This window comes from Fukomys damarensis, unplaced genomic scaffold (genome assembly GCF_012274545.1).
Source record: "Fukomys damarensis isolate Sample0158 unplaced genomic scaffold, DMR_v1.0_HiC HiC_scaffold_14, whole genome shotgun sequence".
Classification (NCBI taxonomy): Eukaryota; Metazoa; Chordata; class Mammalia; order Rodentia; family Bathyergidae; genus Fukomys; species Fukomys damarensis.
Window position 1 is genome coordinate 29,505,151 of NW_022900926.1, and position 21,666 is coordinate 29,526,816.

General features: G+C 41.5%; 1 protein-coding gene across 3 annotated transcripts in view; it reads left to right on the forward strand.

Annotated features, from left to right (window-relative positions):
• The window catches only part of Cnksr3 (CNKSR family member 3), an 89,126-nt gene that overhangs the window by 35,783 nt on the left and 31,677 nt on the right, over positions 1–21,666 (forward strand). The window lies entirely within an intron of this gene.

Genomic DNA, 21,666 nt, shown 5'->3' on the forward strand with positions numbered 1-21,666 from the left:
CAGAGAGAGTGTGTCAGTGACATTCCTCTGGCTGCTGGGTCTGAGCCTCCTGGGGAAGACAGTGTGCTCCGGGCTTGGATGAACCTGGCCGAGACCTGTTCTGCCGCTTTCTAGTTGTGTGTCTTCAGCACTTTTCCTAGTGCTTCACATCGGTTTCCTCATGAGTAAAAGGGAGGTAGTTAGGCTGATCTTGTGCTTGATCTCATTAAGCATGGAAGAGACTGCTGCTCAGCCACTTCTGCTTAGCCTTTTCCTGTAGAAACAGTACAGGCGCAGTCAGTGGTGACTTCCTTCTCTGACCCACTTGGAGCCACTGTTTCAACTCAGCAGGTGCAGGAGGAAAGGCATTACCTCACCCTCTTCCTATGCTTCCCCTTTCTTCCATGTCACCATTGTCTGCCTAGTATAGAGTTTGAATTTGGTCCAAAAATTTGGCATCATCATCTTTGATTTTTACATTTTTTGTGATGATTCTAGTCTCTTATCAGGGCCTTCTATTTCTTTCTCTTACAATGCCACTGTCCACATCTGAGACTTACTTATGTTCCTTCACCCAGGGCTGGCTTAACAGCTTTCCTGAGGATGTCTCTGTCTTGAGCTGGTCTCTGCCATCTTGCATATTCTTCAGATATTGCCAGACTCTCTTCCCACAGTCCTCCGCTTTGGCCATAATTTTTCCACTGAACCCCCAACCCCCATTAATTTGTAGCATGATGCTAATAGTATTTGTGCTTATTGTGTGCCAGGCATATTCAAAGGAATTTATCTTAGTTCATTTTCCTTATAGTAGCCCCATGAGGTCTCAGTGGTATCACTGCCACCATTTTGTAGTGGAAGAAACTGAGGCACAGGGAAATTGGGTGATTGTCTGGCGTTATACATCTAGTCAAATATTTGGACCCAGGTGACCTGGCTCAGTGTCCTGCCCTCTTAAGACCTGCTGTGTCTTCACTCTCTTCTATCCTATCACGGAAACTGCTGGAGAGCGTTGGCTGTGTGACTCTTCTGTGCTCACTGTGCTCTGTGCCTTCTAGGTATACACTCGCCAAATGCAGAGAACTTCCTCATCTGATCCTTGGTGGCTTGTTCATGCCATTCTCTTGATGGCAAGAGGTAGAAGAATGTGAGCTCACATGGCTTGGGGTTCTGATTTTTGGCACCTACCAGTTATTGATTACCTTGTCCAGATGGCTTCTCTTGAGCCACAATTTTAGTCTATAAAATAGTGTTAATAGTAGTACCCATCCCATAGACTTTATATGAAATGAAATTGAGTCAAATGCTTTACTCCTTTGCTTAGAACATGAAAAATGGTCTATAAACATAAGCTCTCCTAAAGAGTTTTATTATTGTGCCTTCCCTGGCTTCTTCATCTGACTTGTTCATTCTGTCTGGGCAGTTTTAACTTGTTTGTGTTCACTGGGTATTTGTCTAACTTCTTCAGCTTATAAAGTACTAGATACTTGTTCCTGTCTGACCACTTATTAGCTATGTGACTTTGAGCAAGTTACTGAATTTAGTGTGTTTCAGTTATATGGCAGTTGTGCTTGCTTTGGCAGCAGGTATACTAAAAATGGTATCATGGTGATAACATAGTGTTCTTTGTGGATTAAATGAGGACTATGTGCATTATGTGGTAAACATTCAGTAGATTATGATTTTATTGCCTTCTTCCCTCCCTCTTTGCCAGCTTCTTCTCTTCTGACTAGCAGCCTTTTCATACAGCTTATTGATAAACTCAACTACTTAATGCAGTTGTTTGGAAGTTACATCAGAAGAAAGAGAGGCTTTTATTGTGTGGAATGGCCCAAACTTGATGTCATTTGCAGGAAACTTTAAGAAGTTCTAGAGCCCTTGTCTTGCATCCTTTTTCTTTTTTTGAAATGTGCTCATTTTCATACCTTTAAATATGGACAAGCTTTATACTGGTAATTTTAGCCTGTTTTCTATTGCTACAGCAGAGTATTTGTTTATAAAGGAAGGAGATTTATTTAGCTAATGGTTCTGGAGGCTGGAAATCCATGACTATGCAGTTACATCTGTCACGGTCCTCATGTCTTGCCATAAACTTGGTGGAAAACTGGAAGGGTGAGTAGGCATGTGGGGAAGAGACAAAGCGTGAGAGGTGCCCTCAGTCTGTGACAGCCTGCTCTCTTGGTGGCTAATCCAGTCCCATGAGAACTGCATTAATCCTTTTTAACAACCTAATCACCTCTTAGAGGCCCCACCTTCCACTCCCACCACCATAGTGGCAGTCAAATTTCAGCAAGAGTTTGGGAGGAGACAAAGCATGTTCAAACCTTAGTACCCATCAAGAGTTATATAAGCCAATGAAAGTTTTGATAGCCTTTGAACTCATGTACTCAACAAATAATTCTTAAATACCTACTCTGTCCCTAGAACTGTCCAAGATGTTGGGGAACAGTGGGGAGGAGCAGAATCCTGGTTCTTGTTTTTATGGATCTTGTTGTATTGGAGAAGCATGTCCACACCAGCTATGCAGATGTTAAATTAAATAGCAAGATGTGCTATGAAAGGAAAGTAAAGGTGCCTGATATACACAGAAAGTGCAATTTAGTACTGAGGGCAAGGGAAATAGTCCCAGTAGAAGGGGTTGGTTGAGCTGGGATCTGAGAGTTGAGTAGGAACATCCCACGTAAAGAGGCAGTGGAATACCTTCAAATTTAATAATTACTCTTTTGCCTTTAATGTAATATGCTGTTTGGTATTTTATTAAGCTTGGATGATGACAGATGATAATTAGTTTTAAAATCTTGATGCACTCAAATATGCTGTCACTGGCTGTTTTTATCTAACGTGTGTAAATACACGTTCGTGGGGTAGGGTAAAGGAGATTGAATTGTATTTAAGCACAGCTAGCACATTGTGTTTTTGCATTACACTTGGAGCTAGTTCTGTCAGTAAAGCCCATCCAGGTACTTTGTCACCTTATGCATAGTATTGTCTGGGCTTGCCTGCCCAGGACAGGTGCTCTTTATTTTAATTTATGTTACGTGTATTTGCTTTTATTAAAGTTGTTTTTGTTGAAACTTGAAAGGCCAGGCAGGTGCTTGCAGCTAGAGTATGGGCAGATGTATTGGAAATTTGCTGAACAAAGTTGGTAAACACAGAGAAGAGACACCCCTCAGCCAAGTGTAATGAGCTACCAAAATAGGAGAGGTTTAGGGAGCTGTCAGTTAAAACCCTCAGGAGAGTTGTCACTGTGGAACTTGTTTGCCGAGCTTCTCTTTCCAAAGTAGTGTTTCCTAAAGTTTAAGGCAGGCCTCTCCCAAAGTGAGGAGCCAGTGACAGCATGAGAGATGGTCATGCTGGAAGGTCAGGGCACGGTAGAGAGTCCCTGCCTCAGTCTTTGTGTTTCCACCTTCTGGTCGGACTGATGAGGTGTAGGGAAGAGTGTGCTCGTAGATATCATTTCCTCAGTACCTGTCACTTGCACATTTCCCTTTTGAATAGAAGAAGCTGAATTTGGGAGACATTTACATGTAGCTTACTTTGGCTAGTATTATTTAAATTATTAAAGATTTATTACACTAAAAAGTACATTGCCATTAATCTCTGTGATGTGTGGTTCCATTTATGTAAAATGTTAAGAACAGGAAGATTTATAGAGATAGGTGAGTGATTGCAGGGGATGGGAAATGACAGCTAATGGAAGAGTGTTCTTTGGGGGGTGAGGGAAATGTTCTCAGTGGTTGTGTTGCACAACTTTATGAATATAGCAAAACCCACTGAACTGTACACATTAAAAGGGTGACCATTGTAGTGTGTGAATTATATGTTAATAAGAAAGATCTGGTAGCACAAAAGCATGTGGCTGCTCATACAAGGCTTTTTATACAGGTATTGTTTGTCATTTCTGGTGGGATAGGACCGGTGTCATTGTCCCTCTGTTACTAGGATGGCTTTTTTCCCAGTGGTGCCCATGTGGCATTAGTGGTCAGAATCTCAACTCAGACAGACATGATTTAAATTCTAACCTACCTTTCAGATATAACTGTGTGGTATCTTCTCTATAGCACTCTGAGGCCTTGGACTCATCATTCATATATAATGGGGAGAATGAGACTTGAAGATGAGTGGTGGAGTATGGACTCAACCCAGGTCTTTATATGGTATCTGTTGTTTGCAAACACATTGTCACACACTTAGAAGTAGCTAGAGTTCTAAATGGCGCCCACAGTGAGATCGTTCACTTGTCCATAAACTCGCTCATTTAAAGGTTTAATTCAATGAATTTTCACTGATAAGAGTATAAGTAGTGACTCAAAATGTGTTTACCACCAACCAGAAAGTACTTTATAAGTTACAAAGCCCTCTCAAGTTCATTAATTTATGGTTTCTTAGTTTAGATACGAGGTCACTGAGATCCAGAGATGAACGATTCCTAGGTACATAGCAAATGAAGCTCCCTAAATTGTCTGGCTCTATGTTTACTCTGTTTTTATTTTTTCCGATGCCTTCCTGTAATTTTGGTACATGCAGATCCAGTTAGTGTTCATTTTTGTACTAGTCCCTTCCTGGGTGCCTCCTGTGCGCAGAAATGTGCTCCAACCACTGGAGATACTGCAAGTAGTCAGATGGATGAAATCTCTGCTCTGTTCTGTGGGTCCTGTGACTTTACAAGGAAGACTCAGACAGGAAGCCATTGGCTTTATGAGAAGAGTAATTTCAAATAGTGATGTCTTCAAAAGACAAAAATTTAAAAGGCAGTACGAAACAAATGGCTGTGATATGTGGATGAACTTTTTTAGATAAAATGTTCGGGAGTACTTCTGCATGTGTGTATATGTACTATTGTATGTATATTTATGATAGTTATAACAGATATGTCATAAAGTAGATCATTGATGTGTCATACAAAATACATTTGAAATTAAATACTAATTTTTCAATAGTAAATTCACACATTCAAGATGTGTGATTTTCCTATCAAGACCTAAACCTCACGCAAATTCACTTTGAGGGTTGACCTCTTTGGAATGTGACCTATGGTATTTCCTGGGGTGACAGAACCGTTGTTATGAAGGTTGTAGGAAGATGGCATCTGTGTCTTTAGGACCACCCGTGGCCAGGTATTTATGAAAATCCTGAAATTCTGGGAAGCCTGGCACAGACCTTTCACAGTCTAGTTGCAGTATCTTTCCTGATGAAATAAGTATATATTGAATGGAGTATGGAATCAGCTCTTCATTTGGGGGAGAATGCCATGTTTTTAGGACTCTCGAGCATGGTAGTGCCATCTCTGTTCAAAACACGAGGCAAGCAAAGGAAAGGAAGGATGGAGGTGATTTAACATTATGAGCTTCATGGAGCAAGAGGTTCCTGGGAAAGTTTTCAATAGCTGTTGTTTGAGAGCAAGGACTGGTCTTGGGAATGATTGTCAAGGTTATTTAAGGCTCTAAATGGAAGCAGGGTTGGCATCTAATCTGTGACTTCCCTCTTTGCTGCCTCCCTCATTCCTATCCTGTTTGTCCTCTTTGTGTAGCTCTTTCATGGGAGAAGAGGTAGATTTGTCTTCCTTTACTCATCCTCCCTCTCCTCTCCCGCACCTTGTTTTCTTTCTGGATTGCCAGATGTTCCCTGAGGCCCCAGCCTGGTCCTAGGCAATGGTAGTTTGAACACTCCATTTCTACAATATGTCCAGGTTTTTGCCAGCCCTGAGGCTCCTGCTCATGCATGTCTCTGTGGGGCAGGTGTGCTCTTGGTTTTTGTTTATGTGCTAAGATGCAGATCACTACCTGAGCTGGTGAACTGGGCTATTTTCTACTTAGGAGCCACCACTGACAGGTATCTGGTTTCTGTAACCTTCAAGACATACAGGAAGATGTTGACCTGTGCTGACAGCTGCTTGTCATTTCCCTTTTTTGAGGGGGAATAGTATTGCCATTTTCTGTCTTTATGTATACCTGGGCTGCTAATGGCATGCAGAAAATGTAAAGTGCACAACCTAAAGTGGCATATTTTTATTTAGTCCCAAGATAACTTGCCTTTTTAAAAATGAAAATCTTTGAAGCATATGTTTGGGAACTTCTGTAGTGTGTTGTGTGTCACATGTATATTTTACTCTAGTGAGGTAGTTCACTTTATGTCTTTGCTTGAGTCTCCACTGACTAATTGGCTTGTTTCTATAGCTACCTTCAGAATGAAAGATCTAGAAAAGAATTTGATTCATAGTTCCTGGAAAAATATATAAAGTCCACGTCTCCTGCCCTTGATACTCTTTCAGTTCAGAGTATTTTCTTGTCTAACCTGAGTAGGAGAACCATTTCTACATCCATGGCCATTGAATTTCTAATGGAAGTCACAGATAGAAAACTAAGTCAGCTTAAATGATGTGTATAATTTCCTGTTCTGTAAAACTGTGTTTTCCTTAGCTTAGCTACAGGGTTGCCTGGAAACATTCTGTATTGGAGGATGGAGGCAGTGCAGGTGGCTCCCTGGGACATGAATCCTGGTTCTGAGTGACCTTGGGCAAGTCACTACTCAACTGAGTGCCTCAGCTCTTCGTCTCCAAAGAGGGCAGTTATAGTTCAATGGACCCTTGACTTACGAATGCAATTCGTTGGTGAAGGCTGGTTGTAACTAAAATTGGTCAGGCTCCTCTGTACAACCTTCAAATTCTCTCTCCTGTATAATTTTTAGGCCAGGCTTTCTTTCAGGCAGATCTCAGTGTTCTTAGAGAGACATGGGCCTATGGTTTCTCAATTAACCCCACACAGGAAAGGATGTTTAAATGTTCTTTCCAGGCCTCTTTAAGCGTTAAATCTGTATCTGAGGACTTCTGGAAGCAAAGTGGCTGGCATTCAGGTTGTAACTCAAGGTTACTTCAGTTTGTAAATTAAAACTAAAATTCCGTTTGTAACCCAAGTTGTACTATGTCAGGCTAGTCATAGCTGGGGAGTCCACTTTACACAGTTGGGAGGGCAGGAAGAATAGGAGAATTAAGGGGTTTATGTATGTTGTTAAATCCAAGAAGAACACCTACAGTATAGAGTCGTTATACTGTTTTTTGTTATTTTTCTCTATAATTTAGGATATTTATTTCTCCCGATTTTTCTACTTTATACTTTTGAATTTCATATCAGAGAATTCTTTTTAACCGTAGTATTTGGTAAGATGTATTAATACAATTGTATTTTGCATGAAAGGCTTTAGCACATGATTTAGGTCATCAAATTTTTAGATCTTGTGGTGGAGCCTCTTATGTCTATTCACTGATCCCAGACCATCCCTGAATTTCTCACCTGTATTGACCCCTGAGCTGTACAGTTGCTCAGGGAAGGGTGCCAGGGCCTGTGCTTTGTGCCTTTGACTTCCCTTTGGGTACTCAAATCTGCCACGTATGCTGTACATCAGTGTAAATGTTCATGTGTGGAGAGGGTTCTTTTGAGATGCTCAGTAAGCTCCTGATCCTTAGACTTGGTCTCATCTGCTCTTTTACTTAGAGGGAGGGACAAGACAGGGGTGTGGTCATGAAGTCACAATCTTAGGGGTCCCATTGGCTGTGCATCCTGATAGTCCCAGCTGAGCCAATATAGGTTTTCTGTAAATCAAGGGCACCGAGCATACAGCTGAAGTACCATGCATAACCCATGAATATAAAAATGCTTTAAAATTTTGCTCTAATTCTGAGCTTGTGTGCTCTTGCAGTTTATTGACCTCTAAAGTACTGCTTCTTCATATGTCAATTAACTATGCAAATAGGGCCAATTACCTGCCATGTTAATGTGAACTGGCTTTGAACTGAGAGGACTTGACTCTTCTGTTCACAAGGGTTTGGGGGAAAGTTGATGCCTTATTGATTTAAAGACAGAAGAAGGTAATGTCCTGAGATATGGACATGCTAGGTTGGGTCCTGGGTCACCTCCCAATCACTGCATTTTGCACATTGGTAAAGAGGCCAAGTGATCTGCTTCAGGTCTTACTCCCTACAGTAGTAAGAGTTAGAGCCGCAGGCTTTGGTCCTCTTACCCTGCCGGTAAAATGATGACAATATAAGTGGAGAAGAACTTTGAGATACTATAATTCAAGTAGCATAGGACAAAAGGTATCTATGTTGGTCCTAAGAGTGTAGTAAAAACTGGATTTCCTGCTGTATTAGTCTCCTTTCTACTACTGGGGCAAAATACGTGACACATACAACTGAAAAAGACGAGGTTTATTTGGCTCATGGTTTCAGAGGTTTCTGTCCATGGTTCGCTGGTTCCAAGGCAGAAATGCAGCAGAAAGCCTTGGCAGAGGAAAGCTGCTCAGTTCATGGTGACTGGGAAGCAGGGAGTGGGGAAGGACTCAGAGAGCAGACACAGTACCCAAGGTCAAGCTGCACGACACACCCTGAAAGCCCTGAAAGTATACTGTTCTCCTGGGCGCCTCTCAAGCCAATCAAGTTGACAGTATAAGATTAACCGTCACACTCGGAGAACAGGAGGCCACTGAAGTCACTTTAGAACTAGTCACAGCCTGTATTGGGCAGCTTCCCTATTATTATACCTGCAGCTTAGAGGAGAGGTTCATTTGGCCTTACCATTTCAGGCATTTCAGTCCATGGTCAGCTGGCTCCAGGACAGGAACACTGTGGTAGAAATGTGTAGTGGTCCAAAGATACTCACTTTAAGGCGGCAGGGAGACAGAGCTCGGGGAAGAGTGGCAGTGGAGATGTACCCTCCGAAGGCAGGCCTCCAGTGACTGCTTCCCCAACAGGGCCCCACGTCCTAACACATTGAGCTGTGAACTTCAGTGAATGGCTTCACTGAATATAGTTCCCTTCTGATCCAGTCACCTCTCCGGGAGCCTCTTGCACCAGTCAAGCTGACAGTCATGATGAACAGTGAGTGACACATCTCATCTGGCCACAGCGATGACAGGCTTGTAGGAATTCTGTGTTGAAGAACCTAAAACACCGCCCCCCCCATCACACTGTCAGCTAGCTACAAGAGCTAGGACTTTGTCTTTCTAATTTCTCATTTTAGATATCCACAACCTGGTCCCAGGGGTATGGGATACATATTTGGCAAGTAAGTGAAAGAAAGAAAGGGAGAAGGGAGATAGATAAGGTCACCAAGAAGCATCCATACAGGTGGGGGCTATGTAGTTGTACCAATTTACACTTCTTGAAACTATGGACATCATGATTTTCCTCCTTTGTTTGTTTGTTTTTTTTAATCTTGTATTCAGCTTGTATTTAAGTGCTTCATTTGTGCCAGGCAACACACAAGGTTAATGATGACTAGTGCAGGGTGTGTGGTTCCAGGAGAGAGGCAGACACAGGCTACTAAGCATGAATACTCAGAGTGGAATTTTGAAAAGGGAACATCAAGACCTACAGTGAGTGACAGGGATTGTGATCAGCCGAGGTCTCCTTGTGCATGTGTGGTCAGAGTTCATGTGTGATCAGCGTTCAGGGTGAGGGATAACGCAGGGATATTCTAGGTGGATGGAACATTTTTGGCGTGAGGCCTAGGGTAGAGCGGAGCTGGTGGGGCTTGGCCGCTATCCTGGATAGTGCTCAGAAGCAAATGCGACAGAAAATGACATGGAGAGGAGGCCACAGCCATGCAGTTCACTCTGGATTGTGTTGGGTGTGAGTTTCATCCTGGGGCAGTGGGAAACCAGTAGGAATTGAAGCGAAGGAGTGACATTTTAAATTGTGTGTTAGGAAGGCTTTGGCATACCTTGAACACATTATATGAAGTGAAAGAAGGCCACATGCTATGTGATTTTACTTAGATGAAATGTGCAGAGCCCACTGTGTGCAGTATCCAGGCAGATCCACGTAGGTCAGTGGTTGCCCAGGCTCGAGGTGGGAGAGACTGCTAAAGGGTGCAGGGTTTTGGAAGGAGGAGAGTGTAAAGCCAATTGTGGCTATGGTTGCACAACTCTGAATGTACGAAAGCCCATTGAATTGCGCACTTTCATAAAGTGACCTGGGTAGTATGTTATTAAAAAATTCAGGGAGACATGGATGCTTTCCAACATGCCTGTTGTCCTAGGCAGCTGCTGAATTTGCCACCTGTTTTGGCTTTTCTCCTCCCCCCTCCTCTGTCTGAGCCTCCTCTTCTGCCTCCACCTACTGCTACTTCAAAGAGGGTGAGGTGGCAGCTGCCGGGAATGTCAGGTTCTTGCCATCAAACCTCCAGATCCTCCAGCCCACACCAGACTTGGCCTTTTAGTGGTTGTGTGACGAGGCCAGTTACTGCATTGCTCCCAGAGAAACCTGCTCCCCCCACAACTGTTAATCTTTATTTTGTCAAGCAGTCAAGTTAAGAATTTAAGATGCACTTGACACTGTATCTCAGTGATTTTGAGGATGCTGACTCACTTACAAGTTTTACCACATTAGCTATTCAGGAGGCAGGTACTGTTACCCTCTGTCTGCAGCATTTGAGAAATGGCACAGAGAGGTAACTTGCACAAGGTCTTGGAGATAGGAAGAGGTAGAGCTGAATCCAGGCAGACTGGTTCCAGAGGCTGTACTGCCTCTTCTGGCCAATAAAACAGGCTTGATAGCCCCTCCTTGTTTTGTTGACAGCTCTGTAACCCTCAATTACTTGACAGATGACCTATATTTAAAATTATTTCCCTAGTGCTCTGCATTATGCCTGAAGGATAGTAAGTACTCGGTATTAGAGTACTGAGTAGTTAGAGTACTGTGAATTAGGATACTTAGCTAAGGCTTTCCCTCTAGTTTCATTCTTCATTGACCACCCCAGGGTTGGATTTGGGTGCCTAGCTGAGGTCCAGGTTCTGTTTCCGCTTTGCCTTTTAATTGGTACTCTGCATTTTGGTTTTCCCATCAGTAAATTGATGTTGTTTGTTTTATTTTGTCTTTTGAGAGAGCTGGTCTCGCTATGTAGCTCAGGCTGGCTTGAATTCACTATTGTAGCTTAGGGTGGCCTTGAACTTGTGGGGATCCTCTTGCCTCAGCCTCCCAAAGTTTTGGGATTATAGGTGTGTGCCACTACTCTGGGCCCCTTCAGTAAATTCAGGATAATAATAACCTGGCCAGTATCCTTCCCAGGGCCAGGGAAAGGACCAATGAGATACTATAAATTACAGGCTCTTGTTGACGTGAGAGTTTAATTTACCATGTAGCTGGCCCATTCGGAATGTGCACTTCCTTTGAAATGACGTTGGCCATACTGGTAGAGGGCTACTGAGCAGTAATTTTCCATGGAAACCCTGATGGCACTGGTGGAGTGGAGGAGGAGTGGATGGTCACATGTAGAACTTACCACTACCAGCAGGCAGTGAGAATGCCCACATGATGGTATGAAGCTGAGGTCCCAGCCTTACTGCTGTGGTCATTGCATGGCCCTTGTCCTGGGCTGATGCTCCCGAATGTTCAATGAGTAAACTAAACTTGTTCTGTGTGTGTGTGTGTGCCTGTGTGTGTAACTGGTTAATGCTTCCCTGGATTCACCAGAAGCTTGCCAGTAACAAGAGTTGTAGCCAGTGTTTGTGTTTTAGACCCAATTCAATTTATAGTCTTGGCAAAATAAGCTGTGCTAGAGTGGCAAACAGTGCGAGTCAATAGCACATTCTTTTGTTTCACGAGACTTTCTTCTCCCGTCCCCTCCCCCTTTTTGGTCTAAGTCTTGCAAAACTGGATACATTGATTTAGTTACGGAGTTGCAACAAACAGCCTTGGAAAGAACATACTTCTTTTACCAGAGTCTTGTGGTATGCTTTGTAATTCATCTCCACAATTCTATTTTTGCTTTTAGAATCTGAAATTCATTTTGCCCTTTTGGTTGGACATCTACTATGAGATGTATGTATATGTAGCTGAACATGCACAACCTATGCACGTGTCCACAAATGTGAGTCCATTTGGACCTTTTCTTTGTCTTCAGCATTATCTTTTAAACTCATTATACATTTTGGAGGGTGGTTGGCAAAGGAAGAGGGTCCACCACTGAATATGAAGGACTCACGCTCTGTTCGATTCTGACCATCTCTTTTGACCATTGACTATAACCTGGGTGTCAGCTCTTTTGTTAGTGACTTAGAGCAACATAACTTTCTACCCTCGAAATGATTTCAGGCAGTATCAGCTTCTGCTCTTCCCAATGTGTCCAGTCTGGCCGTGCTTCCCTTTGTGAACAGGCGTTGAAGGGACTGGGAGAGTGGAGGGTGGGCTCCAGGGTGAGTCCCTTCACAGTGGTTGGAGGTTGGGCAGCAGATGTTGGGGATAGGGCAGGTCAGGGTTGCGAGGTCTACAACTTTGGAGCCAGTGTTTCCTGATTAAAATTTTCAGTGAGCAAGCATTACCTGACAGTTCAGAAACCCCAGCTGAGGCCAGTCCGTCTGACTGTTGTGTTCTTGGATGGCTTGAGTGCTTGAGCTCAGATTTTCCTACCTTAAGTTATCTGGTGTGGATGTTTGCTGGTTCCAAGTTTTGAGTGATGTAATTTCTTATGAAGCAAACCTGAAAGGACGATCGTTTCTTGGTTATATCTGCTGATGTCTTCAGGCTAACATCAGCCTCAAGAGCACATTGGTTACTAGCAAGAAAGTGGAGTTGGCAACTGCATTAACACTGACTGTCCTTCCACTCTGCCTGTTGCTTCTTATAAGAAATATACACTTTGGGTTGGTTGCTATATATTTGGTGGCTCCTTAGTGATGTGTAAGCTGGCTTTCCCCAAATAGCTAAGGGTCCAAAGTTTTGCTCTCAGCATTGCTGTTTCTGTAGCTTGGTACCTTAAGAAATGGCCAGTGATATGTATGTTCTTCCTTCTCAAATCGGCTGCCCCCATTCCGTAAACAAAAGGAAAGAACTTTGGTGGCTGTTAGTTGTGCTTTTCAGGTTCTTTTCACCTGGATCTTTGTTCTGTATTAGGTGTTTACACAGTCTCTGTTTTAAGGGGAGCATTGACCTCATTGGGTTTCATCAACACACAGCTCTGGTCAGGCTAGAAAACCTCACTTAAATAGATTAGTATGTGATTTTTCCCTCAGGGCCAAGTTCATTCATTTCCTAGTTGTTATTTATTTATTTATTAGCTCTGAGGACTTTGGAATTTTAGATTTTGGGGCAGTTTCTTTCCTTTATGATATTCTTTTCTAAATAAAGGTAACAAGTTCAGACATCATGAAGAAGTGTAGACTCTTTAGACCTGCAAGAAGAGTGGAAGTTTTTCATTCCAGCATTTAAACATTATGTTTAGTCCTGGTTCTCTTTCTTTAAATTGTGCTAACCAGAGTCTTGCAGCAGGATAACTGGTAAAAATCCATGCTGTTGCCAGTAGTGTGGGTGGGTGACGGCAGCTTGTGGGCCATGATTACCCTGTCACCAGGTACTGCATGGAATTCAGCAGGATAAGAAATTGAGTTTATTTCCTCAGAAATCAGGTAAGAGTAAACAGCAAAGAGGCGTGAGGGAACTTTTTTGTGGTGATAGAATGCTTATATCAGGATTGTGGTGTGATTATATAACTGTATACATCGGTCAAAACTCATCAAATTGTACATTGAAAATGGTTGAATTTTACCGTGTATGAATTATACTCTGACGAAACTGACGTTGACTTTGTGCTCATCCCTGCAATAAGCCATGCCAGTGGCCTGTAAATCTTTTCTGTAAAGGGCCAGAGAATATTTAGGCCTCGTGAGTCATACGGTCTCTGTTACAGTCACCCAGTACTCCCACTGTGGTACCGGAGTGGTCAGAGACAGTAAGTAAGTGGAAGAGTGGCAGGCAAGTTCCAGTGGACAGGCTGCAGTTGTCCGGCTGTTTTCCAACTTGTGAAGGGTACTTGCCGTTAGAGAAACTCATCAAAATGGGCAGTTTCCCCTGTAGGATGAGAGTGCTAGGGAGATGGGAATGTAGGGACATTTATAAGAGGACAGGCCCTAAAGGGCATAGAATGCCATGCTAGGCTCATGAAACAATCTGCGGAGGGTGGGGTAGGTTTGCTTGCACAGAATTAGAGGATCAGGTAGGAGGAAGAAGAGGTTGAGCATGGTACAAGGGATGGGTTCAGCTGTGACAGTGCAGGTGGAAAGGAGGGGAAAGGTTGTGTTAATTTTCCTTTATAGCAAAATACCTGAGGAAGTTAACTTTAAAAGAGGAAAGGTTTATTTTATCTCAGGTTTAGTCCATGATCAGTTGGCCTGAGATGAGTCATCAAACCTTAGTGAGAGCAGGTGGTGGGAGCTGCTCACTTCATGGCAGCTGGATGGAAAGGAAGAGAAAGCGGAGGGTCCAGGGCCCCAATATCTCCTTCAGGTGTGCACTCCCAGTGACCTAAATTCTTGCCATCAGGCTCCAGTTTCTTAAGGTTCCTCTAGACAGTGCCCCAGCTGGGGACGAAGCCTTTAACATTTTCGACCTGGGGAGCACTTGTCCAACCACAGCAATAGAGAAGGATTCTCAGCAGGTACAATGGAAGGAATTTGAAGACTTGTCCTTGAGGATGAAGCATGTAGAAAAGACAGGATAATTCCAAATGTGTGCCTTAAGAATGTAAATCTTAGAATCACTAACAAAAAGAAGGACAACAGGCCAGAGGGAGGTTTGATGAGAAAGAGGGAGAGTGCAGGTTTGAGTTTTAGATTAGAGGGCAGTGGCACCTGTTATTGTGCAGGTCTGCAGTCTACAAATTTGTGACTGTGCTTTCCCATTAGTAAGTAATTTGTGTGTACACAGCCACAATAAATAGGCGTTTGTATAAGTAATATATGTATTCTACTGTATTACCATGAATAGTATGATATGTTGCCTAAGAATAGATATTTTAGGGGGCGGGGATTTAAAATGCTCAGTGGTGCCACGCCTTCCTCACTAGCGCAAGGTCCTGCGTTCAGCCCCAGGTACTAAAAAAAAAAAAAAAAAAAAAAAAAAAAAAAAATTTTTTAAAAAAAAAAAAAAAAAAAAAATAACAAAAGAATAGATATTTTCAAAAGATGAGATAGAGATTTAAAATATTTAAAAAATCACAAGACGTGTAAAATGTATGATTGAAAAATGCAATGTTTTAAATTTTAAAAATTTATTATAGCAAAAGACATATTGCCATTAATACCCTTCAAAATATCCCCTTCCCCTGCCTCCCATCGTATTTATCACATTATTTTTGCCACTTTCTGAAGCAGTTCTGGAAATCCTCTTTTATGAGTGTCTTTACTTGAGCTGTTGTGGCTGCCTTGATTTCCCGAATCAATTCAAAATACTTAGCTTTCATAATAATTTTGACGGGGGAAGTGTGAAGTCGCAGTGCCAGATTCAGTGAATTAAGTGGGCAAGGACACACTGTAATGTTTTTATGAGTCTTTCTGTTGGTTGGCACTTGGCACTAGCATTAGATGTACTTTTGATCTCACCTCACAGAAACAATCATGAAAGAATACTTCCGGAACTGCTTCAGAAATGCTAAGAACAATGGGATAATGTATTCAAAGCAAAGGGGAGTATTTTGAGGGGGATTAATGGCAATTACTGTAAAAAGTTTTAAAGTTTAAACACATTGTATATTTTGATCATCCCTTGTATACTTGAGTACATTCCTTTATTAATATTGGGAATGTGACACCATATTTCACATAGTTCTTGACCCATCTGATCATCATTGATTAGAAATGTCAATTTTGCTGTTTTCAACAGTATATCCTTACATCATCATCAGTATACAGATCTAAATTCAAGAATCACTTTAGGACTTTGTGTTATGAGAATGAACTGAGTTAAAATTAGATAGCAAACTGCATTACAGTATAATTAGCTGAGAGTCCTTTTGGCTTTCAGTCCTTTTGGCTTTCAGTGCCTCCCCTTTCTCAGCACAGAAAGGCTTTTTAGGTCCCTGTAGTATACAGAGGTTAGCTGACCAACAGACCCAATGAGAAAACTGCAGGCTGAGGTTCTCTGTTACTTTTTTAGGTAAAGTAATATAAGTAATGGTCTTGTACTTTCCTGCTGTGCTTACTTTCAAACCTTGTGTTACTCCCTTGTAGATACTGCTGTAGAGTTTGGTTAGGTTCTTGCTAGTTGATAAAAATTTTGCTTCTAGAGAAGAGGACAGATGATCCAAGGATTAAACTAGCTACTTCACAATTTCAGGAATGGTTTCAGGAAGGCCAGTCAATGAAGAGACAGAGGAAAACTACTACAGATCTTGTAAGAAAGGCAGGAGTGACCATATGGGGGTGACAAGAGATTTTCTAGAATAAAGAAGTTGGCAGCAGAAGCAAAACGCTATTAAGGATAGTAGGGACAAAGACTACAAATTATCCATGGAGTTTGGCAATCACTGAGTCCTTGGAAACCAGTAGAGAGGTTTCTGTGCAGTAGCAGGGGCAGGCACTGGAATGTGGTGAGTTTAATCAGAAGGTTAGCGCTGGGGCCCAGAAATTAGGTATTAATTACCTAATATCTTCTTCAGATATTCACTTTAGAAGTCTAATAGTGAAGGGGGAGGATCTCTTTTAATGCTTTTTAGTTAGTTTGTTTTTTTTTTCAGAAGAGGTTGTGGAAACAGTTGAAGAGATGGAATGTTGAAATGCACGAATCAGTGAATCAATTTAGGTCGTGAAGGAAGTGGGAGCAAATGGGTTTGAAAACGTAAAGTGAAAAAATTTGACATGGGAGGAGAATATGACTTTAATGAGGTATGTAGAAGAGTTTTGTAGCAGGAAGGACTATGATTCCTAGAAGGCTTGGGGTGGCTGTGTAGGTGAGTAGAGGGGGCTTGAAGAAAGTGGTGAGGGTTGAACTTGGTCTCTGCATAGCACAGGAGGTGGCCAAGTGGGATGGGCTCCGTGTAGCACTTGGAGCTCTGTCCACCTGTTGGGTACTTATGAAGTGACCTGTTCGGGGCGAGGACTGCTGTGAGCTGTGTGGATCAGATGAAGGTCACATAGGTTTTATTTCTTCACAAAGCAGTGACTACTGACTTCATCTATAGGAAGAAAGAATGCAAAAGGGGAATTTTACATGCTAAGGTGTATGCTCCCGAGATCTATGAGTGGACTTGAATTCTGAGCCAAAGGAGAGATGGAGTGGCTGCTCAGCAGATGCAAGATATTTTGATGGGATGTAGAGGATGGAGCTGTCCCAACAGTCTTCAGGCTTCTGAGGAAACTGAGTCCTTCTATGTCCAGAGAGAAGAGCTGTATATCCACCTGGCCTCAGCAGGCACTCTTTTATTTGAGGTTGCCCTGAGAGGTGGCCCTGGGCCTCCACTACCTTACTTCCTAGAGTCTCTGCATTGAGTTTGGACTCCTGGAAAGGGCAGGTAATTCTGGGCAAAAGAATTCTTCAATTATTTAAAATTATGCAGCTAAAAGTCAATTTACTTCTGTGAGAAAACATAGTACTGTCTAAACTCAGATTGCTGTATTTAAATCAGTATTCTAGGCTAGTTAAAAATGAAGGCATACAGACATTCTCAAACCAAGAGTGATAAAAGAAAGTAATTCCAAAGTGATACAAATTTGGAATGAGAGGCCACTGGGAAGTCCTGCCCTTCTGAATTGCATGCTGTGAAGTCTGCTCTGTTCAATTAGTCATCTTATACTTGTTTAGGAGCCAAAACATATTGAGCTTCAGTTTGCAAAACCGATTCTTTAATTCTTAGCAAATGTCCTGTTATAACACACTAACTGGGAGTCTGCAAGTTGGGAACAGAAGAGCTTTGACGGCAGAATTGTACTGCCATCAGAAGACTGTGAAATAATTGTTCAGTGTCTTCAGGAACATGGCAAATTCTGAGAATATTGTCATCAGGACAAATGTATCTGTTTAACCTTGATTCCTTTCCATTGGTAAAAGTCATCCAGTTGGACTTCTCCTTAGCCCTGGTCTCCTTTATCTGTCCTCATGGAGGTATGCATGGCTGTGTTGTGCCTGCAAAGCTGCACATGAATTTTGTCGAATGAAATTGAATGCCTGTGAGTCTATGGTGATTCTCCTAGTTGAAAAACAGTCTATTCAAATCCTATTGGAGCACAACTTTTGCATCATATATCACCCTTGAAAATTCCAAGTGAGATGGAGCTCTGAAAGCTTTAGCTAAACGGATTTCCGAATCAAAGCATTTCCTAAAAAGTAAAACAAAAAATCCTCTTTAAACACCTTTAATGGATAAAGGAAATGTGACACACATGAAATGAAATAATATTCAGTCATAAAAAGGGTGAAATACTGTCACTGGCCACAATACAGGAGGATCTTCTACCTACACATAGAATAAGCCATGAGCAAATGGAGTCTCTCCTTTCATGGTGCCTTTGTGCTGATATAAATCATAAAACAATGTTTTGTGAAACCAGTTATTATTGTAGGCTCTCAAGTTCAGAGACATTTTCTGGGGACAATAATAACACAGGCTGTTGACGTTTTGATTCATCACTGGAGTTTGCCTCAGCATTTGGGAGTTTTTCAATCTCTAGCAGTGTTTCTTCTGAACATTTGGACTTGACTGCATAAATTACCTTTTTGGATTTAACAAAACATATTTACTATGTGTGCCATTGTGTTCTAAACTCTCTATAATGTTCAATTTTCATTAGAATTCTGTATGATTCCCTGGTATACAAGTGAGGCACTGAGTAACACTTCTAGTTATGAAGTCATTAAGAAGGGGGGGCAGGGACCAGAATTCAGGCTTTTTAACTTCCTGCCCATCACCTTCTACATCAGAGGAGAGAAATGTGCTTTTTCCCTCTTGCATTTGAGATGTGTTTGAAAATTTAGGGTTATTTACAGATTTAGAGACAGTAGGAAGTCTGCCCATCTTGGGCTGTGGCTCCCACGCTGTGGCTTCTTCTCCATTACTTTACATTTTATTGTGTGTTTAATTTACATAAATAGAATGTTCTTAACTTAGATATTTCCTTAGTCCTGCTAGAATTTCTATAAGTACCTTGAAGCAAGAAGCTGGCAAATAGGTACACTTGGGAAAAAAGTAGAAAAGAATGGTTTATTATAGATTTAAAAACTATTAGGCAAGTTTACACAGGTTGGGGATTTCCCCCTCTTTTCTGGGACTGTGTAATAGTTTAAATTAACCTCTTATAAATGCCCAATTGTATTGTAAACAATAGAATCTCTGCACAATAGGTCATAATATGTTAGAATAATAAAACTCTGGGGATAGTACTGTTTAAAACCTAGCGTATTCAATAGTTGTGTATCTCAAGGAGAAAGTGTGTAAACAAAATTACTTCTGCCTTCATATAGGTACCAACATGATTATTTCTACTTGATAATTCTCCTGTGTTATGGGAACTTTTGATTATTAAGGAGATTCTGATCTGTTTGCTACACTACAGTTCACAACCTCTGATCATTTGCAGTTAGTTCTCTCTCTAGAACTTTCACCATACTCCCAACCCCCACTGTCCTTTCTGTACCCCCAATATTTCCTAACTAGTCCAGGGTATTTCTGAAATTCAGGATTGTTACTGTTTTTTTTTTAATTAAAGGAAAACTATGGTCTCATCCTCATTTCTCTATCATTAAGGGGTGAAGTTCACTGAACACCCATGGTACACAGTTTCTTCACTGAAATTTTAATGGACTGACCGGCATGTGAAAACTAATGTCTGTCTCTCATTTTTGTGTATCTCATTTTGTGTTCCTTGCTTAGCACAGGAAACAGTAAGTACCACCAGTTCCTGGGCCTTGTTTATTTTATCTAGGAAAGAGTTCATTGCATGTGCTTAAGTATGAGCTAAACTGTGAATTGGTGTGTACTCATTTGCTAGAGCTGCCATAATAAGGCACCATACATAGATCTTGGTGGATGAAGCAATACAGAGTCATCTTACTACAATTCTGGAGACTGGAAGTGTGAGATCAAGGTGTCAGCTGTGTTGGCTTCTTCTGAGGAATCTCTTCTTGGCTTATATGTGGCCACTTTCTCTCTGTGTTGTCATAGGGTCCTCTCTTGTGAGTGTCTTAATTGCCTTGACACAAGTCATATGGATCGACATCACTCTTAATATACATGTCATTTTAACTTAATTACCTTTGTAAGGACTCTTCAAATATATTTTGAGGTACTGAGGACTAAGACTGGAACATAAGAATTTTGGGAGGACACAATTTAGCTGTAACGGCTTAAGTATATGACATAGTTATTTAAAACTTTTATGACAAGTTAAATCAATCTTGCTTAGAGCCAGTTATGTGATTTAGGGTAAGTTTTGACGTAACTCATTTTGGTCTGCACTTTCTAATTTTTGGACTAGTTGCGTTTGAAGTGCCTCTTAAATACCTCTAAGATTTTTTTTTATTCTATTTTAATAACTTTTGTCAGTAGACTTTAATGCTTACTTAGGGTAGTTCATGGAGAGGAATTTTTATAATCTTAAGCATCCTGTTTATCAGGTAGAACTCAAAAGAGCAGGGAATATGAGCAATAGACCTTGATTTGAATTCAAGCCTTTTTCTTCTGCACCAGTGCAGATTTTTTTTTTCCTTGAAGAAAATGGCAAAAAATCCTTCTCTTGGCATCTTCCCAATCTGTGGCTGGGTTGTACATCTTCCAAGAGCCTTGATTTCTTCATCTATAAAACAGGGCAGAGTAGTTGGGCTCCCTCCAGTCTTGTCCTTTGTCAGTGCTGCCCCACTGCAGATGGCCGACTCTGGGTGGCTGCTGCTGTGATAGCCTCATTCTCCACCCACTGACTTACCAGAACTCACTGTCTGAGGCACATGCCGCAGGGACCACTTGGGACTTGGGACTGGTGGAGTGGGCTGGGTTTGTATGCGTGTCTTTAGCCTCTCGTTCCATGCGACCGAGCCCCTTTGCTAGACAAATATCAGTTTGGGGAGGATGGGTTGTTTCCAAATGGTTACCATAGATTTAATTTTTTTCTATACTTGATAGCTTCAAGTAGTTATCAGGAAACTCCTCTTTTTCCTACATCTTACCTAATGGTGAAAGTTGGTTGGGCAGGGATGTAGTTTACCCTCACACTGCAGATTTTAAGATCCATAGACTTTAGTATTGATACAAATAAGTATTGGACCTTATGTCTGCTTTTTTCCATCGAGAGATATACCCACCCAGAAGACCCTGAGTTTGAGAGTGTTAAATGAAATAAAGGTGTGGGAGCAGAGGCCAGCAGCATGGCTTCCATATGCTTTGTTTTAGTTTAAATTGAGTCTGCATCCTTCATGTTGGCATTGAATGTAAGTAAATCTAGTTGTAAAATACTAAAGTGATTTTATTATTAGGTTTAACAGAACAATTGCTTTAAGCTAAGATTTTATTCCATTAAAACCCTTCTAAAAAGTTGACTGGAGAGTTCTCTGAACTTGACTAAAGTTTCCGAAGTTCTATTTGGTTACCCCATTTCAGACATTAAGGTCATAAAGGTATGATAACATTGGCAATAGTATTTGACCTGGAAAAATTCTTATAAGATCATTCATTTAACATTGCTGTTCTCCATTACCACCATCGGTACCTTCTTCTTTATGTTTATATTCATTAGAACTTTTTTAGTTTGCAAGGGAAAGTAACTTAAAGTTAAGCTGGAAGGACCACTTATTTCAATTTAAGTGGAAAATTCTAGGGGTAAAAGTATCACTAGAGGGTTTAGATCCAGGGCTGTTACAGGATACTCTCAGAGATTATCTCTCTCTCAAATGGATCTTTTCTCAGAAAACTGATCAGAAAAATGATTGCCAGGATCACT